This window comes from Molothrus ater, chromosome 13 (genome assembly GCF_012460135.2).
Source record: "Molothrus ater isolate BHLD 08-10-18 breed brown headed cowbird chromosome 13, BPBGC_Mater_1.1, whole genome shotgun sequence".
Classification (NCBI taxonomy): Eukaryota; Metazoa; Chordata; class Aves; order Passeriformes; family Icteridae; genus Molothrus; species Molothrus ater.
This window is the reverse complement of record NC_050490.2, coordinates 12,684,975-12,706,876: the sequence shown is the minus strand read 5'-3', so window position 1 is coordinate 12,706,876 and position 21,902 is coordinate 12,684,975. Positions and strand designations below refer to the sequence as shown.

General features: G+C 56.2%; 1 long non-coding RNA gene and 1 other non-coding gene across 8 annotated transcripts in view; both read left to right on the top strand.

Moving 5' to 3' along the window:
* Positions 1-96: 96 nt before the first annotated feature.
* TRNAR-UCG (transfer RNA arginine (anticodon UCG)) lies at positions 97-169 on the top strand. Its single transcript has one exon. It is a non-coding gene; the product is annotated as a tRNA-Arg (tRNA).
* Positions 170-2,546: 2,377 nt separating this feature from the next.
* The window catches only part of LOC118690923 (uncharacterized), a 43,484-nt gene continuing 24,128 nt past the window's right edge, over positions 2,547-21,902 (top strand). Inside the window, exons 1-6 of one of the 7 annotated variants that reach the window (XR_008508604.1) lie at positions 2,571-3,004; positions 3,127-3,379; positions 4,190-4,652; positions 10,646-10,900; positions 12,170-12,670; positions 20,562-20,631. This is a non-coding gene — a long non-coding RNA (uncharacterized LOC118690923). Of the gene's footprint in view, positions 3,380-4,189; positions 4,653-5,591; positions 5,897-10,299; positions 10,436-10,645; positions 10,901-12,169; positions 12,671-20,561; positions 20,632-21,902 lie in introns of those variants that run through there. The other 6 variants (XR_004980915.2, XR_004980917.2, XR_004980920.2 and 3 more) reach the window with 6 other exon arrangements.

Below are 21,902 nucleotides of genomic sequence, written 5' to 3'. Positions count from 1 at the left end.
GCCGTGACGTCCCGTCCCGTCCCGCCCCCCGCCCGCGCGTGGTACGGCCCGCCGGGATTCCCTGAGTAAGGCGCGCGGGGAGGCGGGAGTGGAGGTGGCCGCGTGGCCTAATGGATAAGGCGTCTGACTTCGGATCAGAAGATTGCAGGTTCGAGTCCTGCCGCGGTCGCGCTGATAGCACTACACTAGTGCTTATTATTTTGCTCCTCCCGCCCGTGCCGGGGCTGTGCGGTCCCGGTACGGGATTCGCCGCACTCCCGGTGCCCCTTTTGCCCGTGAGTTTAAGCGGGGAAGGAGGCGGGGCGCGAGAAGCGGCTGAGTGCAAGCAGGCCGCGACGCTCAGAGTGGCGGGGCCAGCGCGCACCGCGCTTGTCACCCTAAAAGCCCCAAACCCCACAGATAGGTTGGGGATGGAGCAGTGGGTGGAGAGCCGAACATGAGCACAGGGTGTGAGATAACGGGCTGTAGGGAGCAGGAAGAGGATGTAGGGTGCAAGGAATAGGATGCGGAGTGCAAGGAATGGGTGTAGGGTGACGGGAATGCGATGTGGGGTACAAGGAATGGATGTAGAGTGTAGGGAAAAGGCCACAGGTGCAAGGAGTAGGATGTAGGGTGCTGGGAATGTTGTTAGGTCGAAGGAATAGGAGATGCAGGGAGAGAAAAGGCCACAGATGTAGGGATGATAGGCAGGGCATATAGGGTGCAAGGAATGGGATGTACGGTGCAGGACGAAATGTAGGGTGCGAAGAATGGACGGTGGGGTGCAGAATATGATGTGGGGTGCAGGGAAGGACATGTAGGGTGCAGGGGAAAGGCCGCAGCTGCAGGAATGCGATGTAGAGCACACGGCAGGGGATGCAGTGTGCTGGGAATTAGGGTGCTAGGAAGTAAATTGCAAGGTGTGGATGTGGGGTGCTAGGAATGGGATGCAGGGTGCAGGGAAAGGTCACAGGTGCAGGGTGCGGGGGATTCAGGGTGCCAGGGATGGGATGGAAGGGATGGGATGTGGGTTCACAAGGAAGGGAAACAGGAGGTCCAAGGTGCGGACAGGTGTGTGCAGGCTGCGTGGACGCCGCGGGAGCTGTTGTGACCGGACAGGGGCTCTCGGCACAGCCCAAAGAGCGCTCACATTGCCGTGCCGTGCCGAGCCGAGCCGGGCCGGGCCGTGCCGAGCCGCCAGGTGGCGCTGCGGCCCCGCCGCTGCGGGCCGGGCCGGGCCGGGCCGGGCCGGGCCCCCCGGGGCCGTCGGGGCGCGGACACCGCTCGGGTCCCGTCCCGCTCCCCGCTCCCCGTGCGGCACCGGGCAGGGCCAGCGGGCACCGGGACTCCCCTTCGGCCCTCCCGGCCCCTGCGGAACTCCACGGCCCGGGTGCGCCCCACCACCCACTCCAGCTCCTCATCACCCTCCCACGGGGGTGCGGGCTCGGGGGCATGCAGGTGAGGGGCCGCTGCTGCCCTCCGCTCTCCGAGGAGGCAGAGCCAGCGTGGAGCGGTGCGGGATGTGAGGAACACGCACACAGGGCGCCGTGCAGGGCTCTGCGGCTCGGAACGCGTTCCACAGCCCCTCGGTGCCCCGCAAAGTCCCTGCCGCCCCCCAGCTTGAGGCTGGATGTGCGGTTGTGCTTCAGCCAGTTTCACCCAGCAGCGGGAGGCACCCGCTCTGCCTGAGCCTGCCGGGAGCCGCAGGGGCTGCCTGTCCTCGGCCACCTCCACACCGGCGACTCCGGGTTCCCGGCTCCTTCTGCGGGAGCTCCGCGGGGCGCGGGGTGCGGAGCCGGCGGGGAGAGATGCTCCAAGACTGCGGGTGCTCTGGCCGGGGTGGAGGAGCCATGAGCTGCCCTGGAGTAAAGGGAAGAACGGTTTAGGGACCCCCGGCTCCCGGGTGGCTCTAGGAAAGGACCTGGGTGCACTTGTTCTCCCCTCCGATGCATTGTGTTAACGCCGATTTCTCTTATTTGGCGTCTTTTATTTCCTTATTTTCATCGTGTTCGCAAAAAATTAAATTCTAAAAATTCCAAACCCTCCCCATCAAAAAAAAAAAAAATTATCCTCTCTCCAAAGCGTAAATAGCAAAAATAAATTCTCTAAGTGTTTCTCGCGGCAGCGCTCTGGGGAGGGTTGATGACAACGAGCTCCACTGCCTTGTCTGCAGGCAGGACCGGGCCGGGGCTGCCTGTGCCTCACCTGAGTGCGGGCACGAAGGTTCGGCAAGGCACGGCACCACTAAAAAAAAAAAAAAAAAAAAAACCACCACTGTGAACAACCCGAAATAACCTCAAAAATCCGCCGTTTCAGCAGAGCTGGCTGCAGTGCATAAGTCGGAATGGGGTGTGTATCGTCTTTTTTTTTTTAATTTTTTTTTTCATTCCCTAGGTTTTTTGTTTTTATGTCTGTCTGTCATGCAGAGAAGCATCCCCATCCCAGGTGCGCCCCGTCGGGGTCCGGTACCGGCGGTGGGAGCTGCGACTTCTCGCCAGCTTCTTGGAGACCCCGCTCCCCGCCGGGAGCTCAAAGCTGTCTGTCGGATAATGGGGCGGTGGGACTTTGTTTAACCCCGTTGCCCCTGGGGCCAAGGGTCAAGGGCTTCCTCTTCCCCCGGGACACGGCGGAGACGCCGTTGGTCACAAGAGGAGGACGGCGGCGAGGAGGGGAAGCGATGGCCGCAGTGCACCCCTGTCCCCGCCGCGGCCCTCCCGTGCCATCGCCCTGGGATCCCGTGAACCTCCTTCTCTCCCCGGCATCGAGAGGCTGAGACGGGCTCCAGATGGGTGTTTTGGGGGAGCAGGGGGAGGCCAAACATCACCACGGGGCAGCGGGTGATGATGCAGAGAGGCAGCCCTTGCTTTCCAGCATCCCGCGGTTCTGCTTTCCCCTCCCAGCTGGAGCAGGACGTTTTTAACAGGGTGCCGGTTTAAACGGTGTTTCACCCCCTCCCTCCACAGGTAGAGATGTCTCAGCTGCCCCCCCGGAGCCAAGAAACGGGAGAAACGGGCAATTTTTATAGGTGACGTACGGGCTTACGTGGGAATCCGTGCCCAGCACTGCTCTTTCAGCTTCTTTTTCTCCTGAAATAACCCTTCCGTGAAGCTCGTACCCCCCTATTCCAGCTCGCAACCCCTTTTTCAGGCTGGGGAGGAGTCGGGAGAGAGGGAAGGAAAAGAGAAAAGCAAAGCACCCCAACATCCCGCTCTTTCCCTGCTCGGGAAGCGAGCCCCGGAGCTCCCAAAGTGAGCGCTGAAGAGGGCGACAGGAGACAGGCGGGAGCCGGCTCCGAGCTGGAGGGGTCGGGGGTGGGATGACAGCAGAGGAGGACCCTCCTTTTCGGGATTAAGGGAGAACCAGCGGAGGAGGGAAGCTGGCGGCACCGCGGGCACCCGAGGTAAGTCCCTCTCGTGCCCGCAGCGGTGGTACCTGAGCCAGGGCGCTGCTGCGGGGGACGCTTTGAGGGTTCAAAGGAGCCCGATCCCGGGGGGAGCCCCTTCCCGGGGCTGCCCCATCACAAGCACCGGGCTCTGCGGGGCCGGGGCTGCTTTGGAGGCTGCGGCTCCTGTGGAATCGGTGCCGGTGATCCCGGCCCGGGGCTGCCGGCAGCGCCTACCCCGCTCCGTGCCCGCTCCCTCGGGGCCGGGCCGGGGTCCCCCCGGGCCGAGCAGCCCCACGGATCCCGCTCCCAGCCCCCGGGGCTCCTCCCGTGCGTGTCTCAATTCGCTCAGGCTTGACTTGGCAATAAGCTCTCTCAATAGGGTGACAATAGAGCCCCGGTGGGACCCGAACAAAGAATTTGAAAGTAGTTAAATTGCAGGACACGTCCATCGCCTGGGTGCTTGAATTAAAAAAAAAAAAAAAAAAAAAAAAAAAAAAAAAAAAGAAGAAAAAAAAAAAGAAAGAAAAAAAAAAGAAAGAAAAAAATCAGAGAAAAGAAAAAGGAGAGGGACTTTTCTTTGGGCTGGTGAGAAAATGCTCAGGGTAAAAGTTGGTTTGGCGTCTTCATTTCAGCGACAATGGAGCAGAGCTAATTCAATAGGAAACGCGGGGATTTTTTAATGAAAAGACCGCCGGGGTTACACCGAAGTTAAGCTCTTGTGAATTAATTATTAGGGCAAATAAACTGGGAGGGGGGGAGCGCTCGGGAGGGAGTGTTGCAATTTCTTAATATTCTCCTTTTCGTGTTTAACGACAATGCCATTAGGTTTTCGACTCTGGGTGAGCAAAAGGATTTCTTACACTCCCCGGGAAGAGGAGAAGACGCGCTTTCTTTCTTTCTTTTTTTTTTTTTTTTTAATGGTGTTAATTGCTTTTAAAATAAAATACTACGGAATTTGGCAACGAGCTCCGATTTCTGCTGGCGGTGGCATTTGGGGTTGTATTTCCTTTCGTGGCAACTCGCAGATGCAAAAAAGGAAAATAACGGGGGAATTTAAAAACACGAATGTAAAGGCGAGGCGGCGTGTTCGGCTGTTGCAGATCTCTCGGGCTCGATCGGTTTATTTTTTCCTACATAGAAAACCTGTCTGGGGATCCCTGTGTATTCATCGGGGCGGCGAGAGACTCCCCAGAGCCGCTCCGGGGCATCGGTGGAGTGAATCGGAGATAAAAATTAGGAGCCAGGTTAAACGCAGGAAGGAAGAGGAGAGGTCGGAAGCGGAGTAAAGGTGTGCCAGGAGGGATTGGGGTGTGGGGGGGTTGTGGGTTTTTGGGGATGGCTTTTTGAGCCTTGCAGCAGAGGCTGCAGGCGGTGCAGAATGTGTGTGATTCTGTAAAGACGAGAGGGAAGGTAGAGACCGAGGGGAGAGGAGCGCGGTGCCCGCACCCCATTCCAGCTCGCTGTGGCCACCGAGCCCCGCGCTGCGGCTGTCGGGGTGACCCGGGCTCGGGGCTCGGCCTGTCCGTCGGGGAAGGCACGGCCCGGCCCGGCACGGCTACAGGAGGGACCCCTTTTCCAGGGCCAGGTACTCGGCCCGGGAGCAGCCTGTGCCCCGCAGGCGGGCCGTGCCTTGCCGTGCCTTGCCGTGCCTCGCCGTGCCGTGCCGAGCCGGGCCGTGCCGAGCCGTGTCGGGCCGGACCGGGAAGTCTCGGGTCCTTTCAGCATTTGGACAGCGGTGCGGGGCCGAGAAGGCGGCCGGGGGCCGGTGGGAGCTGCCCGGGCCAGGGGAGGTTTAGGGGCGGCCTCAGCCCTTTCGCTGTCCGCCGTCACCGGGTCCGTTCCTCAAGGGATGGGGGGCACCGCCAAGAGGGGACTCGGGTGTCGGGGTGTGGGGGGAGCTGGCCCCGCTCTCCCCCCGAAGAAGCGCTTCCCGGGGCCGGGGGAAGAGTGGGGTGCCCGGTGGGGCGGCCAGGTGAGCGACGGCGGCCCCGGGGGAGCGGGAGGCAGAGGGGCTCTCCGGGGGGAAAGGGGGGTACGCGGCCCCCCTCCCCCGCGCAGCCCCATCCTCGGGGGGTAATTAAGGGGTGAGGCGGAGGGGCTGCGCTTTCTGCTCGGCGGAGCCTGCCAGCCACCAGCCCCCGCCGCCACCGCCGCCTTCCTCCCGTCCTCCTCCTCTCCCCCTCCCTCCCACCGCCTCCTCCCCTCCCCCTCTCCCTCCTCCTCCTCCTCTCCGCCATGGTTGGAGTGAATAGGCGGCTGCCGGGCTGACGTCAGTGCGGGCAGAGCCTGCCGGCGGCGGCAGCTCCCGGCCAGCGACCAGAGCCGGCACCGGCAGCAGCCGGGAAGACGCACGGAGCTGGGGCAGAGCCGCCTCCGCCGCCCCCGCCGGCCCGCGCCCGGGGCTGGGGGCTGCGGGAGCCACCGCTCGGCCGGGGGCAGCCCAGCCCGCCCCTCCGCCCGCCCCGGGGAGGGGAATGGCCCCGCCACCCGCTTCTCCCGGGACCACCGTCCTGCCCTCCGCACGGCAGCAGAGTGAGTGTCGCGGCCGGGCATCGCCGCCTCGGCGGGGCGGCCCCGGGAGGCGGGAGGGTGCGGGGGGACAGTGTCCTCCGGGGGGGACGCACCGGCTGCCGGAGGGGGAGGAGGGAGGCAGGGAGAGAGGAAGGGGGGATACGAAGTTGGGCCGGTCCCCGCCGGGAAGTTGGGCTCCTGCAGGTGCCAGCACCACGCGGGACCGGGACCGCCCCGCGCCGCTGCCCGGCCCCGGCTCACCCTTGTCGGGGCACGAGTGGGAAACACCCGGCGCCTTCTGCTGCCGGGGACGCGTTTGCTCCGGCAGCTTCTCCCTGGATGCCCGGCACGCTGCAGCTCGGGAGAGGGGCCCGGGGCGGGCTGAGCCCCGACGGGACGGCGGGGAGCTGGGGCCGAGCGCTGCCGGGGGATGCCGGGTGTCCCCCAAACCTCCGCTCCCGCCGGTGGGAGAAGCGGCACCGGCCAAAACGCCCGGATGAGGCCGAGCCTCCCGGGACACCCAGGCTTTAGGCCGCGGGAGAAATCCCGGGCTCCCGAGGAAGTTCATCCTCCCGGTGCAGCGGGTGCTGCTGCAGGGCCTGATTTTAGGGATGAGGGAGAGGACATCAGGGCGTCCCGCTCCCCTGCTCGGATTTACCCCTGAGGAGCAGCAACGAGGCTACCGCTGCTTGTGCCCTGATCTGCCACCGGCTTCTGGTGGATTTTTTTTTCGTTTTTCATTTGCTGTATGCATTTCCTTTGCTAAAAAAAAAAAAAAAAAAAAAAAAAAAAGGAAGAAAAGGGGGGGAAAGCATTTTTATTTTATTTCATCCTTGTTTATTATAAATTTATAAATTTATTTTTCTTTCTGTTTTTTACCCTCATTTTTAAAATTTTCTATTTTCCCCCCATTCATTCTTCCTTTTTGCTCCCTGCCTTCCCGCGACTGCTTAATTCCTCGGGGATTGTTGTTTGGCTTTTGTGTTTTGTTTTGTTTTGTTTTTTTTTTTATTTCCCCTGTATCACCCTGGAAGTGAAACGCATTTTAGGCCTCAGCCTTAAGGAAACCCGAATCATAGCAGTGCAGGTGGCCTGAGAGTCTGCACCTGGCCGGATCCCTTCGACGTGCCTCCACCCCCGGCCCCGGACGGGGAGCACCTCGCCCCGCCAAGCGAGGAGGGTCCGGGCCGGTCCCCACCTGGGTCCCGGCCCCGACGGCCGGAGAGAAAAGAGGAGCCGGGGGTGAGACGCAGCCGCTTTCCCTTTTCCGCGCCGGGGCTTGCTCAGAGGCGGCTTTTAATTACTAAACAAAGCCACGCGTTTCCTTCACGCCTGTCGGGAGCTGCCGCTTCTTTGCCAAGCCCCGATGGTGAGGGGAGAAGCAATCCCCCCCCCCCCCAAAAAAAAAAAAAAGAAAAAAAAAAGAAAAGAAAAACCAACCCAAAAAAACAATTAGGAGAAGATGCAGCTCGAGGCTGCGAGGCGTGGGGGGTTACTCCAGGTTGGCTAAAAATAACTTCTCCTAATTAAAGAAAAGTGACGTCAGACGTGCAGGACGTAGAAGAGGGGAAGGCAGCGGACTCGTTCCTGGGCGATCACGTTAAATAATTCAGGGCCGGCCTGGTGACCGCGCTCTTCCGAGGTGCGGCCGGGCTCTTCCGAGGTGCGGCCAGCGGGGCCGCCCGCCGTGCCTGGCGCCGGGGTCACCCGAGGAGGGAGCGGGCGGCGGGGCCGTCCTGCCCGCGCCTGGGGCGGCCGGTCCGCAGGGCCGGGCCGGTGCAGCACCATGGCCAGAGCCCCGGCACCGCCGTCCCTCCCCGTCCCGTCGGGCCGCCCGCCGCCGTGGGGGCTTTTCTCTCGTGCAGATGGAGCAGAGTCCCGCGGCCCCCGGGGGCGGCCCAGGGCAGGAGGACGCGAGCTGGCTCCGGGTGATGCCATCGGAGCTCCGGAGCCGGGGCAGCCCCGCCGATCCGTCCCCAGGCTTCTCGATGGTGCTTTGCGCTGTGCCAAGGAGCCATTTTGTACGCATCCTGCTAAAATTGCGCCAAAAAGAAAGCCCAAACCACCCTTACCCGCCACAAAAAAAATCTCCCCAAAATAACCGGAATTTAAAAAAAAATCCCACAATACCCAAGCCTAAAACCAAACAAAAATACCCCTAGCGCATGGTATTCTCTCGCACGTACTGGGGCTCTGCCTACACGGAGAGAGAGGGTCAAGGCGAGAGCTCCGAGCACAGCAAAACACTGCCGAAAAGGAGCAGGGAAGAAAAATAATATCATATATATTTCTGCCAAGAAAATCACCTCCTTTGACCGTCTCCAGCCCCGAGAAGCCCGGCGGGGTGCGGTGGTTTACCCGCAGCATCCTCGGCTGAGCGACACGGCGGCCCGGGGGCTCGGCACGGCGGGCGGGAGATCTCGCACGGCGGCAGCGGCCGGGCAGAGCTGAGCCTTAGCGGGGCTGGCTCTGCCCGGCTGGGCCCCCTCGCCGCTGCCGCAGGGACAGCGGGGCTGGAGCGGGGCCGCATCGCCGCCGGAACGGCCCCGGGAGCGGGGAAAGCGGTCGGCGGCGCCCCAGGCTTCTCCCCGCGGTGAGTAACGGGGCCTCCCCCGTTAAAACGGGTGCAGCGAGGCCGGTGCCCGGGCCAGGCGAGCCCCTGGTGCCCGCTCGGTGCCACCGTCCCCGCAGCCCCGGGCTGCCCTCCGAGGCAGCGGGCGGGCGGGCGACTTCCCCCGCCCCAGCCGCCAGCATTCTAGCAGCGACCACCCTAACAGCGAAACCGATAAATTAGGAGAAAATCCAAGGCCGTAAAATTAAGGAGATCCCATTCATGGCAATATTTTTCCCCCACGTCTCCAGGATAGATTAAAATAAACGCCGGCCAAGTCTCCTCCCGAGCGGCTCCGGGCCGCGGAGAAGGCACCGAGGGGCTGGGGACGGAGAAAATATTTCTCCCCACCTTCCCCAGCCCCGTCGGGGCGGCCAGAGCACAGCCGGGCCCGTTTCTCGTTAGGCAGGAGGCGGGAGGGAACGGGCAGTTCCCGGGAGCCAAGCAGCGGTGGCCGGGCTCGCCTGGGCGCCGGGAGCAGCGCCGGCTCGCAAAGGGCTGGCAGCCCTCGTCCTTTAGCTTTTAGCCTGATTGAGCTCGTAGATTTTATTTATTTAATTTTAAAAATTTTTTAAGGGGATGGCGGAGAGGGGGAGGGCGAAGAGAGGGAGAAATAAATAATCCGAGCGGAGCTCGCCGGGAGCCGGAGGCGGCGGGACCGGCAGGCAGCGCTCTGCCGCGGCTGCTCCCGCCGAGATCGCTTCGTTTTGTAGCAGGTCACATTTTACCCTCGTCTGGTATTTAAAGAAAGGCGATGTTCAGAAGCGGCGAGGGATTACAATTTTTATTTTTAGAATTTTATTTTTTAATTTTTTTTTAGCGAGGAGTGGGTCAGTTAAGCACCCCAGATAATCATATTTACCTCCTGGCATTTTAGTCTGATTATTGTTGCTGTTATTATTTGTATGTGCCGGATTCGCCGCTACACGCACATCGCGTTAAGCATCTGTGCAGGAAATCGCAGAACCTGGAGGGGAAATAATTAAAAGTGCGGGGAAATGGGGAGCAGAGAGAATCTGTGGGGGATCGCGGGTGCGTTCCCGGGGCACGTTTCGGGACGGGGGGCCCCGCGTTTGGCTGCGGAGAAAGGGTCTGCCTTTCGGGCTGCCCCCAGGTGCGGAGGCCGGACGGGAAGGGCATTGCTGGGGGAGGAGAAGGTGTGAGAGAGGTACGCTGCATGGGGGGGGGGTGCATGGAACACTGAGGAGAGGGAAAAATGGGAGAAGGAGTCGGGAATACGAAAAGAAAATGGTTGGAAAGGGAAAAGGTGGGGAGAAAGGAAAGGCCAGGGAAAGGGAGAGAGTGAAGGGGAGAGGGGATAGGGAGAGGGAAAAGGAAGAGAGGGGAAAGGGAAAGAGGCGAACAGGAGAGAGGGGAGCGCCGGGGAGCGGGAAAGGGAGGTCAGTTGCAGGTGCAGGGCTGTGCAGGGGTGCTGCTCGCCTCTCCCCCGGCCCAGCGGCGGTGCCGCGGGGGCACGTCGGGGCGGGAGGGAGCGGGGCGGGGGTAGGGGAGGCGAGCGACCCTCGGCGCAGCCCCGGCACAGGCCGGGCAGGGCGGGAGGAGCGGCGGAGGGGCCGGTGCCGCCCGGTGCCGCCCGGTGCCGAGCCCAGCCGTGCCGGCCCGCCCCGTCCCATCCCGGCCCGCCGCGCAGCCCATCCCGGGCTGGAAAGCGCGGGAAAGGGGGCGCTGATTTAAATGAGGGCTCGGGGATTGGCTGGGCGCGGCGTGACGTCACTTCCCAAAGGGGGCGATTACCATGCGAGGGGAGTAGAAGTTGGGCAGCGGGGCGGGAGCGCGAGTGCCGCTCGCCGGGCCGGGCCGGCGGGCTGGGCACCGAGCGCCTCGCATCGGCCCCCGCAGCCCAGCCCAGCCCGGCCCAGCCCCGCGCTGCCCGGCCCGGCCCGGCCTGGCTCGGCTCGGCTCAGCTCGGCACAGCCCGACCTGTCTCGGTACGGCGCGGTTTGGCTCCGAGCCCCCGCGGCAGCCCGCCGTGCGTCCGTGGCTCTGCCCCGGCTCCTCATCTCTGCTTCCTATTTATCTTTTTTTCTCTCTCTCTCTTTTCTTTTTTTTTTCTTTTTTTTTTTTTCTTTTTTTTTCTTTTTTTCTTTTTTTTTTTTTTTAATTTTTTTTTTTAATGTGTGTGTGGTTCCCGGTGGCAGCTCCTGGCCGCCCTGCCCCGGCCGTGCCCGCACCTTGGAGCGGACGGACGGAAGGACGGACGGACGGATGGCCGGCATCCCCGACGGAGGGATGTTTCTGTCTTTGGTTATCTAGCTGTATGAGTGTTGTGGAGCCATCATAAAGCTAGATAACCGAAAGTAGAAATGACTTCCAGACCTGCTCGCCCAGGGGAAGCGGCCGCACCAGGACCGGCAGTGCAGAGACGGCCCGACTCGCCGCCCTGGGGGCTCCAGGTAAGGGCTGCGGGTCCGCGACCTCCCCGTCGGGCCGCTCCGGGCAGCCCGGGGCTCCGCGGCAGCAGGCGGGAGGGACGGGGACAGCGAGGCGAGCCCTGCGCCAATTCTTCCTTTGCCAAATAAATCCGGGGTTTAATTATCGGTTAAACGCACGTCGAAATTCACTCCTAGGCTGCGGAGTGTTGCGGCTCTGGGAGGATGGAGAGAGCGAGCACCCTCCCCAAATAAACCTTCCCCCCGTCCCAGCCTACTGGTCAGACCACGAAACCCCCCAGCTTTTGGATATCTTTCCTTCTCTCCCTCCCTCTCTCTCTCCCTCTCTCTCTCTCTCCCTCTCTCTCTCCTGCTCTATTTTTTCGGCTTTGGATTTGATCCTGGCCTCCCTTTGGAAGGTCAAGTTGGTGAGAATGTGATCACTTTTCTTGCGTGGTGGCTGTTGCTTTTGTTCGTAGCTGCGGGGGGATGCCTGGGGAAGGGGTCCCGCTGCTGGGTGCACCCCTCCAGCGTGCAGCCGCCCGGCCCTGAGGCTTCTTTGGGAGCCGAGCGCTTGGCAAGGCACAAAGCCTCCCTCACCTCCGCTGCAAGCCCCAGAAGTTGAAACATAATATGTATTACAATGTCTGGCAAATAAAAAAAAAAAAAAAAAAAAAAAAAGAGGAAAAAGAAAGAAAGAAAAGAAAAGAAAAGCAATTGGCACATCTGCATTCCGTTCCCATGGCGACACAAAGCACCGTGCTCTCCGCTGAGCCTCCCCGGCACGTTTTCCCAGCTGGCGTGGGGCGAGCGCCCCTGGCCGGGACCGGGGTCCCCCGGGCCCCCCGGCACCCTGGGGCAGGCTGCGAGCATCGCCAGCAGCCCCTCGCCCGGCGCTGGCCGCTCGCACCCCGCAGGGATCATCCCCGCGCTGCCGCCAACCCACACGGGTCGTGACAGCTCCGGGAAGGCTGCAGAGAGAAACCTTCCTGTGGCAGCGGGCTCTTAGCTGGCTCTCTGCCCCCCAGGAGATGCTGCGGGAGATGGGGAGGGCTGGGAAAGGCGCTGCCGCCTTCCCACTGCTCGGCGAGGCGGAGCGCGGGTACCCTGCCCCATCCTCCGCAGCGGGCATCCCTTGCCGAGGGAGAGGGGAGCACCGCGGGGCCGAGCCCCGGCCAGAGGTGGGAGCCCCCCGCACCTCGCAGGCAGGTTTTCCACCTTCCCTTGCACGGGGTAATGGTGTCAGATGGCACGTAGGCCCGCCAAGCTAAATCTGCCTGTGCACCCTTCCAGGGCCAGCAAAGCATCGCCATAACCACAGTAAGGAAAAAGGATCTCAGCCTGAATTTGGCTATACCGGGAGAAAGAAAAGTTCTGAGGAGCTGTTATTATATATTCTAATGAGAAGTCATTGGAGAAATTAAAAAGGGCAGAGAAAGACGAAGACGCCAGCACTTATTCCACAGGAAGCCTCCCAGGGAAAAGGCTGTGTGAGTGTGAACGCTGAAAAGCATGAAGGCCTGGAATTAGACTATCATTTAGAAAGCGTTACTAATCCGAAGTTACAGCAGTAATTCCATGATTTGCTGGGTCCCACACGCAGCGCCAGAATTAAAGATACGGATTTTCTAGAAATGTAACTCAACTGTGGCACCGAGTCTCGGCAAGATCCGAATGAATCATTCATTCCAAAGGCAGCGAAAGACGTGTCATTAAGAACCAACCTCCTTCTCTCCAGCCCATCTGGAATATGTATACTCGATGCAATCCCAGAAATTGTGGAAGAGATCGGAGGTGGGGAGGAAGGAATGTAGTCCTTTCCCTCCTTTATTATGTTGGCTATTTTTAAGAAATAATTTTCCAATTATTTTCACAATATTGTGAGTGGCGCTCAATTCTTCTCCTATTTATTTTTTTCCCCCTTTCGTGCGCTAGCATCGAGTCAGGTGCAAACGGTTTCAGTGGAGATGCTTTAAAACTAGACTGAACAAAGCAGGAGGGAACTGAGCAAGGTGGTTGATGAATGCATTTATTCCGGAGTAATGATTTGATGGGGGATGGAGGAAAGAAACATTCAAATTCCTAATGAATGTAATTCAGGAGGAATCATTCAACCAGCATGTTAGAGAAAATCTGTTTGGTGGGAGTGTTCTGCACTGGCAGAACCCAGGAGGTATTTCTGTCCCTGGCCTTTGTAATTGCAAAAGGTGAAAATATAAAAAGAGGATCTGAGGAAAAAAAATATACACACATATAATAAATGTCTTTGTGTGTGTATATATAAATACATATATATATATATAATTTTATGAAATAAAATGGAAGTGTGGAAATCCGTGTCTACATGAGAACTCTTACAAAGGATTGATGCAAGCTTTTTCACCTTGCTATTCAATCAGCTGGTCAGAAACCACTCTTGAGTTTTACTATTTTTTTTTTTCTCCAGAAAATCACCTCTCCCGAGCTGATTTTTCAGGTATTTTTGCAGGCCATATACTTGGTACACTTACCCAGAGCAGTTCCCCTGAAGGGGACTGAGACAGGGACTGAGCGATTTGGCCTTTAATGTCCAGGAGAGAGAAATTGAGGTTGAATTTTTTTCTGCTGCCTTAATGCTTCATTCTTGCCCCTATTGTTGGCATGAACCTATGGGTGCCTCGAGGAGGTGTGAAGGCAGCACCCCCTCAATTAACAAGGGAGGTGGCAGTGAGTGATGGGGGACAGCAGGATGAGAATCCCCAGCTCATGTGTGTGTGGGTCGGGGGTGAGGCAGTGGATGAAGCCCCTCAGCAAATCTCTGCTTGTGACATACCCGCTGCATCTAGAGAGTCCCTGGCAGCCCACCGACAGGTCTCTGCTTTCTGTCTTTTTTTTAAAGTGCCATATTGGAAGGGAGGTCCCCAAGGGTCTGTCCTTGGGCCAGGGATGGATTTTGGCTGGACATAGTTCCCTTTGTGGCTTTGCTTTTTGCCCCATTTGGGTAGCTGTTGGTTTGGATGGGTCTTTGCCCCTGTAGAGGCAAAACCCAGAAGGGAAGGTGTCTTTTTGGGGCGTGCTGAGAGTCCATGTCCTGGCATTCCTGGTTCTTTCTCTTCTCAGTGGGACTCTCCTGGTGAGCAATAGGATGCAGCGTAGGCCAGACATGGGTGAGGTTCCTGGAGCTGGGTTGTGATGTCTTTGTTCTTCAGGCAGAGCTGGGGATGGGCAGAGGGAGACAGGAACAGAAGAATCAGCATGTACCATTGGGGGATGAATGCAAAATACAGTTTGTGGGTTTCACCCCAAGGAAATGATGCTCTGGGAGATCGCGTGCTCCAGCTCAGGATCTCCCACCTTTTCCTAAAACTTGATCGCCATGCAGTGGGTTTGGCTTGGTGCATGAGATGAAGGGGCTTTATGCCAAATACCTGGGGAAGCCAAACTCACCAAGGCTCGCAGTCAGGTGGAGAAGGGGCTGTTCAGGCCCTGCTGTTGGAAGGAGCTCCCTTGGAAGCCAGGCTATGTGAGCGCGCACGCTTGGTTATGGATGAAATCCCATCAATGGGCATTTTTGTGGAACTGCCTGGCAATGGCCAGTTCCACTCCTGAGCCTGGGCTCAGCCATTTCTTTTGTCTCTCTTGGCTCCCATGCCATCCCTGCACCCTTGATGCAAACGGACAGAGCCTCCCCTTACCTGCTGCTCTGCCCTGGCTTTGTCTGTGCCGCCGCAGAAAGGGCAGAGCCGAGGAGCTTGGAGGGTCCATCCAACCTGCGGCCATGGATGGGTGCTGCTCGTCCGCCAGGGAGGGATCACAGCTGCCTGCTGGAAACACTCGTGTGTCTGGCTGGAGGGAAGGTGCTGGTTTGGCATCAGCACTGAGGCGCCTGGCACGAGGTGGTGCACACACACTGTTCATGGTGTGGGTACCGCGTGTCACCCTGGCACTGCTGCTGCCACACTGCAGCCCCTCAGTCACCCTGAGTCTCTGGGTGTCACCAGGGGCCACCAGCATAAGATGGACATGAGGCTGCCCATGCTGGCTTCCCCAACACACGGTACAGGGAGTTGCCCTGTCCAGGTCGGGGATTTTGGTGTTTCGTGCCCACAAGCCTGGTCACCTTGGAAAGATGTTTGCCAGCACCCAAACTGGAAAAACATCATCTTGGGCTTCTCACCATCCCTCTGTCCCTCTGAGTGCACATGTTTGTGACCAGAGCTGGCATACGAGGCCGGGCCATCATGCTTCCCACAGGCGGGCTCCCGCACAGAGTCAGGACGAGGTTCTGGCTTTCGTGTTTTCTAATATTTATTCAGGGGCTCAGGTTTGGTTAGGAGCGTTTGCCTCGAAAGCTAAGGAGTGGGGGTAAAAAAAAGAAAATGGGGGGAGCAAAAGAACACAATCTCCGGCAGTTAGCTGTCTCTTGGAAACTCAGCTTGCTGTTCCTATAGAGGCTTTCTCTTTTCCTTCACCCTGGTCTGGCCTTAAGTACCACTTTAAGCGGGCTTTGCTCATTCACATCCAGGCTCCTTAGAGCAATTGAGCCCGCGGGGGTTTGAAAAGAAGGGACAGTCCTTCAATGGCAGGACCTTGGGCCAGGCTAATTGGTTTTGGTTCAAGGGGATACTGGATTTGTGAAAAGCCCAAAGACATCTTTCCCACGCCAAATCCCGGCTCTTCAGAGGGGGAAGTGAGGGGTGCTAGGTGGAGAAGGGAGCTGAAAGAAAGATGGTTTAGTTGAGGAACCTAAGGCCCTGGATGCCCAGCAGCCTTGGCAGGGTTGGGTGCAATAGGGGCAGTGCCCAGGGTGGCACAGCAGCAGGGGCACGGTGCCCTTCCTCCTCCTCCTCCTCCTCCTCCTCCTCGGGGTAGGTGGACAGTGGTGGCTGGCTCCTGGTGGCATGCTGGCAGCAGTGGCCTGGTTTCATTAAAACCAGGCTTTTTCAGTGCATGCCAGACTCCCATGGAGATGCCACGAATGCAGGAAAGATGGGACATGGGTCCAGAAACCAAATTGTGTCTGTGTGCTTACCTGTGCAGCTGTGGGGGGAATTTGTTGAGGTCTCTTGTATCTCATTTTGATTTAGGAATTTATTTATTTTTAAACATTTACTCTCTCTGGCATCATTCCGGCAGTCCCACGACCTTTACTCTCCCCAATCCATAAAAATCACTTAATTATTGGGCTGAAAATCAAGGCTTGGAAACAAAGCCAGCTTATGGGACCATCAGTTCTTGATATATTTCCTGAGAGGACATATTTCTGGGCACCTTCAGAGCAGAGCACGCAGCTTGTTGGATATGAGATATCAAGGCATTATTTATTGAGGAAGTCTTCACACTCCCTCATCTGTTATAATTAACTGATGACATTTTTTCTTAGGTTCAAAATATGGTGAAAAAGTATAATTAGCACGAAGCTGAGGCACTGCATTAAAATGTCTCCTATAGTTAATGTAGGGTAGTCGTGCTATTTATTATAGGAGGAGCTGGCTCTGACCTCTGTGTTGCCTAACACTTTTTATTGTAAAGATTCTTGAACTTTTTTTTCTTTTTGAGAACCTCTGACACTCCCATTGTTTGCTGTGGGCCCTTGAAATTCGTCTGGGGGAAGCTCTTCGAGTCGAGAAATGCCTGTTCTTTGTCCCTTAAATTCCTTTCAGGTTTAGCTGAATTATGAATTGTTCAGAATCACAATTTCCCTTCGCTTGCCTCTTGGGGGGGCAGAAAAAAAATTAAAATTTATTGTTTCCCTGGAATAATAATAACAGATTAGGAACAGGGTGAAATCATGGACTCCCACCACTTTATTGCAGAGCTCTGGACCAGCCAGGGAAGGTGGGAGGGTGTTCACAGCCAGCTCCATCACCCCTTTCCACCTTTAGGTCATATCCTTCCAGCACAGACCCTTCTCCTGGGAGAAAACTCCTCCGTGTTCTGGTGCCAGGAGGGAAAAGTGAAGGGGATGTGGGTGCATTGGCCTGGGCACTGCCAGCCCCAGCAGTCCCCTTCTCTGCCGGCCCCAGGAGAGCAGCCTTCTGCCACTGCCAGATAACATTAGTCCTGTATTTCATAGTGGCAGAAATCTGGGCCGAGGCTTGGGGCTTGAAAATCTCTCTGCCCGCACAGGATGAAGCAGGGATGGGTGCGGGGTGGAGGAAGGGGAATTTGTTACACTTGCCTACAATTGTTTTTCTTTTTGCTTATATAAACAATCTATTATTTATTAGCTATAAATAATGCATTTTTCTGTATGTTTAGAATGCACGTGATTTCTGTATATTAAAAATGTACATGGTTGAAGGCACCAAAGCAGGCGCTGGCAAGTCGGGGGGTACCTGATTTCATTCTGACCATGAGACGTTAATTCAGCCTCTCCCTGCCCATGCCCTTATGAGGCTGACGGCACGGTCACGGCCTATTTTTAGCTCACTCCCTCTTTTCCTGTCCAGAGTGGCTGCACGGCGAGGTGGAATTAAGGTTGCGTGGACAGCCATAAATTGGACACTTCCTAACTTTGAAGTGCTTGACCACGCAATCTAAGCGAGGGCTCTTCAGGGCAGTATTTCTGCATGTGGCATTAACTGCATTGGCTGGGGACGTCAAACACAGGGGTAGAGAAGCTGTAGAGCAGAAAAGACCTATCAGACTATTGAAAGTGTTCGTTTGAATAGGTGGGGGAGTCAACAGAGCCTACACTTGATCTGAGCTAAATGACCAAGAAGATGTCTCCAAGCTGAAAGGGGGGAAGCCTTTGTTCCTTCAGTCCCTGCCTTGATGTTTTCTTTGCCTTTGGTTTTCCCTCGTTCCCTCCTAAGGAGGTTTGGGCTCCTGCTCTAGAGCAACCTTTGGCTTGTGTGGTGAATTTATGTGCTGGTAGAAGCGGGGGTGTCCCTAGGAATGTGCACACACGCGCACGCTCCCGTCATCGCACCAGCAGACGTGTGCTACCAGCTCGCAGGTACTTGCTGATTGGCGTCCTTGCCTTGCCTTGCCTTGCCTTGCACACTCCCTCTTTCCCATGTCACTGTCAGGAGCCATTCCACATGTTGGAGGGAAAGGAGAGGCCTTTGTGTTTTACATAGGAAGGATAATCTCTTTTTTAGCTGCTGGAAGAATTACTCCAAAGGTGATTATATGCAAAGCACATTTATCTTTGCCTGAAATAGCACTTTTTTGTTTTCTTTTTTTCCTTTGTTTACTGGTGGGCATCTCCATTCTGGCTCTCAGTAAGATGCTTGGCTGTCTGTTTTTGAGTGGAGTGGACACCTTGAGCAAATCAGTCTGGAAAGTAAGCAGCCCTTTGTTTTACTTTCCCAGGTTTAATTCAGTCACAACCCCTTGCACATACCTTGTGCCAATACCAGAGCACTCTTCCCCAGCTGGCAGTGTATTTGCCCTGGGTTATGATTATTTGACTGAGCAGTTTTGTGTTTCCAGAATTCCTGGAACCTGATACCTGCCTGGGGCCGTTTCTGGATCGGCACAGGTTTCCAAGTGTCCTGCGTTTGGGTTTCCATTGTTTGGGTTTGGCTTGTGTTTCATGAGCATCTCTTTCATAACTTTCCCCCTCTCTCCTGCCTCTCAGTTCAGCAAAGGGCCTGTCTATCTGAATGCAGGCAATAAACATCTGTTCTCACCCTCACTTCTGTTAATGAGATAGAGACAGGTAAGCATCACACATACCAACTTCCCTGCTCTCAGCAACATCAAGGAAACGGTGACAAGCTATTAATGGAAAGTGATGGTCTGGGTGCTAATTAGTGCTTCCTTTTCAACTTTTACCTACATGTCTGCTGAGATGCCCATCCCAGCCTCTCCTCTCTCCTTGCATCCCTTTGTTTCCAGCATGTTATGTTCACTGTGCACATTCCATGTCAAAGAGTCTTCTCTGTTTTTTCCCTACCGATCACTTTCTGCATCCCTTCATTCCCTTTTTTTCTTTTCCCTGGCACCCTCATTCTTCTGTGGTTGTTCCAGCCAAAGAATAAACATGATATTTTAGTAGGATCTGAAAGCTTGGGGATGGGATATATGAAGTTGGTCAGGAATTGCTCATCTTCATCACTGGGTAGTAATATTTGCTTGTGGCACTAGTGCACGGGGTCAAATTACCCTGGGGATGTGAGGTCAGAGATCTATCCCCTCTTCCCACAGGTAATGCTGTAGGGAGCCTCCCAGCAGCTCACAGGTCTTGATCATGGAGCAATTAGTATTTAAAGTAGATCTTCTGGTAATGCCCAGAGACCAAGAAGGACAGGCCTCCATGGTGTGAGCCTGCAGGAGATGACAGGTCCTGCCCCAGAGAGTTTGTGATCTAAACCCTAAGTGGTTTTGCTGTCCACCAGCCCCTGGTTTTTTAATGGCTGGTTTTTGAGATCCACCCCAATTTATGCTGCTGCAGCAATATGATTCCTGGTCTCAGCTTGGTGCCCGGTCTCTCCCTTTTCTCTTTCTTCTGGTCCCTGGGCTCTGCCCCTTCCCCAAGGACACTAATCATCCCCTCCTCACCTTTTCTGCACGGGCTGTGGGTTTCTTGCTGCCAGGCTTGTGTCCCAAGGAGCTGCCTAATCTGCCCCTGTCATTCCCAGTCACAGGCTCTGCACACACCATAGCTTTATGGGGAATGCTTGCAGGGCAGTAGGAAGAGGCAGCCATGGTTTGCACATCAGCTAATTAATTTTCATGACTGAACGATGCTGCCTGGTCTCTTGTTTATACTCCTCGCCTCTCCCCTTCTCCCCCTCCTCGCTGACACACACACAAGACGACACATCTCGTAGGAACGTCAGCATCCTTCCACAGCCTCGAGACGCGAGCGGTTATTCTGTTGGCTTGTCAAACGTGGGTTTCCCTGCTTCATGGTACACAGGGGCCCCCTGTTTCACATTTGCTGATTCTTATTAGACCCAGCGCGCCAGGGCCCTGTCTCTCCCTGCAAAGCAACGCGCCGCATCCCATCCATAAATCCAACCCTGGAACAAAGCCTCTTCTACCCTGCCCCATATTTCTACCCAGCCTGCCCGCTTTCCCCTCTCTCTCTCTCTCTCCCCCTCTCCCGTGCTGAAGGTTTCCTAGTGCCAGGGAGATATGATAATTCTTGTGAAGAGAGCATGAAATGCCTCTGCTCTTTGTGTCTGTTTAATTCAATGAGAATCCCAGCCCCAGATGTCATGAATGGTGGGCTTTGTGCTGGCCCTTCCTAAGCCCTAACCGCCAGCCCAGCTCTCTGTCTTTCTTGTTTCCCACCACTGGATACTGATTAACAAACTAAATTATTTTTCCTCCCTAATGATGTTTTCCCACTTTGCCCACCAGGCTGGAAGAAGCCACGGGGAGGAAAGAGTTTGTGCAAAGGATGAGATAGCCAGGGAGAAAATTAAAGAGACAGTGTTGCTGTCTGGGGTCTGGCAATGCAGGTCCACTCGGCTTTATTTCCTTATTAGAGAACGGGGTCGTGTCTGGCTGTATTTTACGTGGCTGGGTGTATTTCAGCCGAGGGATGGGCTTGAAAGCATCCACACAACGTATGCTCTGGAGCATGCCAAGGTCTGTAACTCACTTGTAATTGTGTGTGCAAGTTTGCACGGCCCCAAATTTAAGGTCTCTTTTCCAAACGTGAGTGACACGCGGTAATTACTTGACATCCGTCCACGCATATGGGAACCTCTTTCTAATTGAGACAAATTCTCTTTTCCTTAATCAGACGTGACTGAGAGTTCCTGGAGTGGGATGCCTTGGGAAGGGCTGTGACGTCTCCACCTGAGCAAGGAGAGGTGAGTCCCTGGAAGTCTTGCTGAAGGATTGAGTCCAACTCATGCATGGGAGACCAGCTCTTTTACCTGATCCCTGCCTCTCTCCAACAGCCAAATTTCCGGCCAGGCTTTTGAAACAGGGCCAGTTGTTAGCTGCTGCTAGAGAAGACCAGCAGCGATAATCCAGGGAGCCTGGATGGAGCGGGAGGCAGGTGGCCAAGGCAGGATTGTGCGGAGCCACCTGCTTCTTGGAGCCCAGCAGTGCCTTCTTGCTGGACACCAGCAAAGCTGTGTCCAGCAAACACCCTCCTGCAGCAGTAAAAGAGAGTGGTTGTCAACCTTGTGAATAGAAAAGATGGTAGGAAGGGAGAGAACCTTTTAACGACAGTCTGGGGCTCTGAGTTGTGCCGTTGGGAGTCATTGAGAGGGAGTTGGTTTGGCATTTTGATTTAAAAAAAAAACCAAACAAACAAAAAGCCAGAGGAGCCTCTGTGTTGCTGGTGTGGACTCCTCTCAGTTGGGACATGGGAAGGGACAGGTGTGATGGACAGGGCAAAACAGAGAGCTGGGTGTGCTTAGGAAGGCTCTACAGTGGTGCAGTGCTCAGCCCTGCATTTATCAGAAAATACAATATATGTATTTATCTCTCACAATTGAGAGCTCAAGTCAGAGAGGGCCAGAGCTTTGCCTTTCCCTGTGCAGATCTGGGAGGCTTGTGCAGGCTCAGCTTGGCAGTAGCTGCTCCTGTCAGAGCCACACCAGTGCTGCAGTACCCAGCCATGGTTCCCTTTTTCCTCAGCTTCGACTCAAAGGGGGAATAAACAGGGAAAAGGGAGTTGGTTGCCTGCACCCACCAAGCCCCTGCAAGCACACCCACTGCATCCCACAAAGCACTGCCTCACGTACGGCCTTTGCTTCCCACTGCAGTCACATCTGACCCTTATTACTCCTGCAAGTTAGAACAAGGCAGGAAAAATGGCTGTGCAGTGAGTTTCTTCATGCGCCAGGATTTATTAAGAACAATAGGGGAAATCAATCCATCTATGTAGAATACATCACAGGCTGCAATGGGATAAAGCATTTATTCCGCTCTTGAAGGGTAGAGCTATAACTCATGGGAGGCAAAACCCTTAGTGCTCTGGAGTCCCTTCCCTTCATGTGTGCAAAGAAATGCTTTAGCCCATGGCAACCTACCAGCTATTGAATTTGTGTGGAGAATCTGCCGTCCTTCCCCTTTGCCGGCCCCTTTTTGGAAGGCGAGTCACTCATTAAAACACACCTCTGGAAAAATG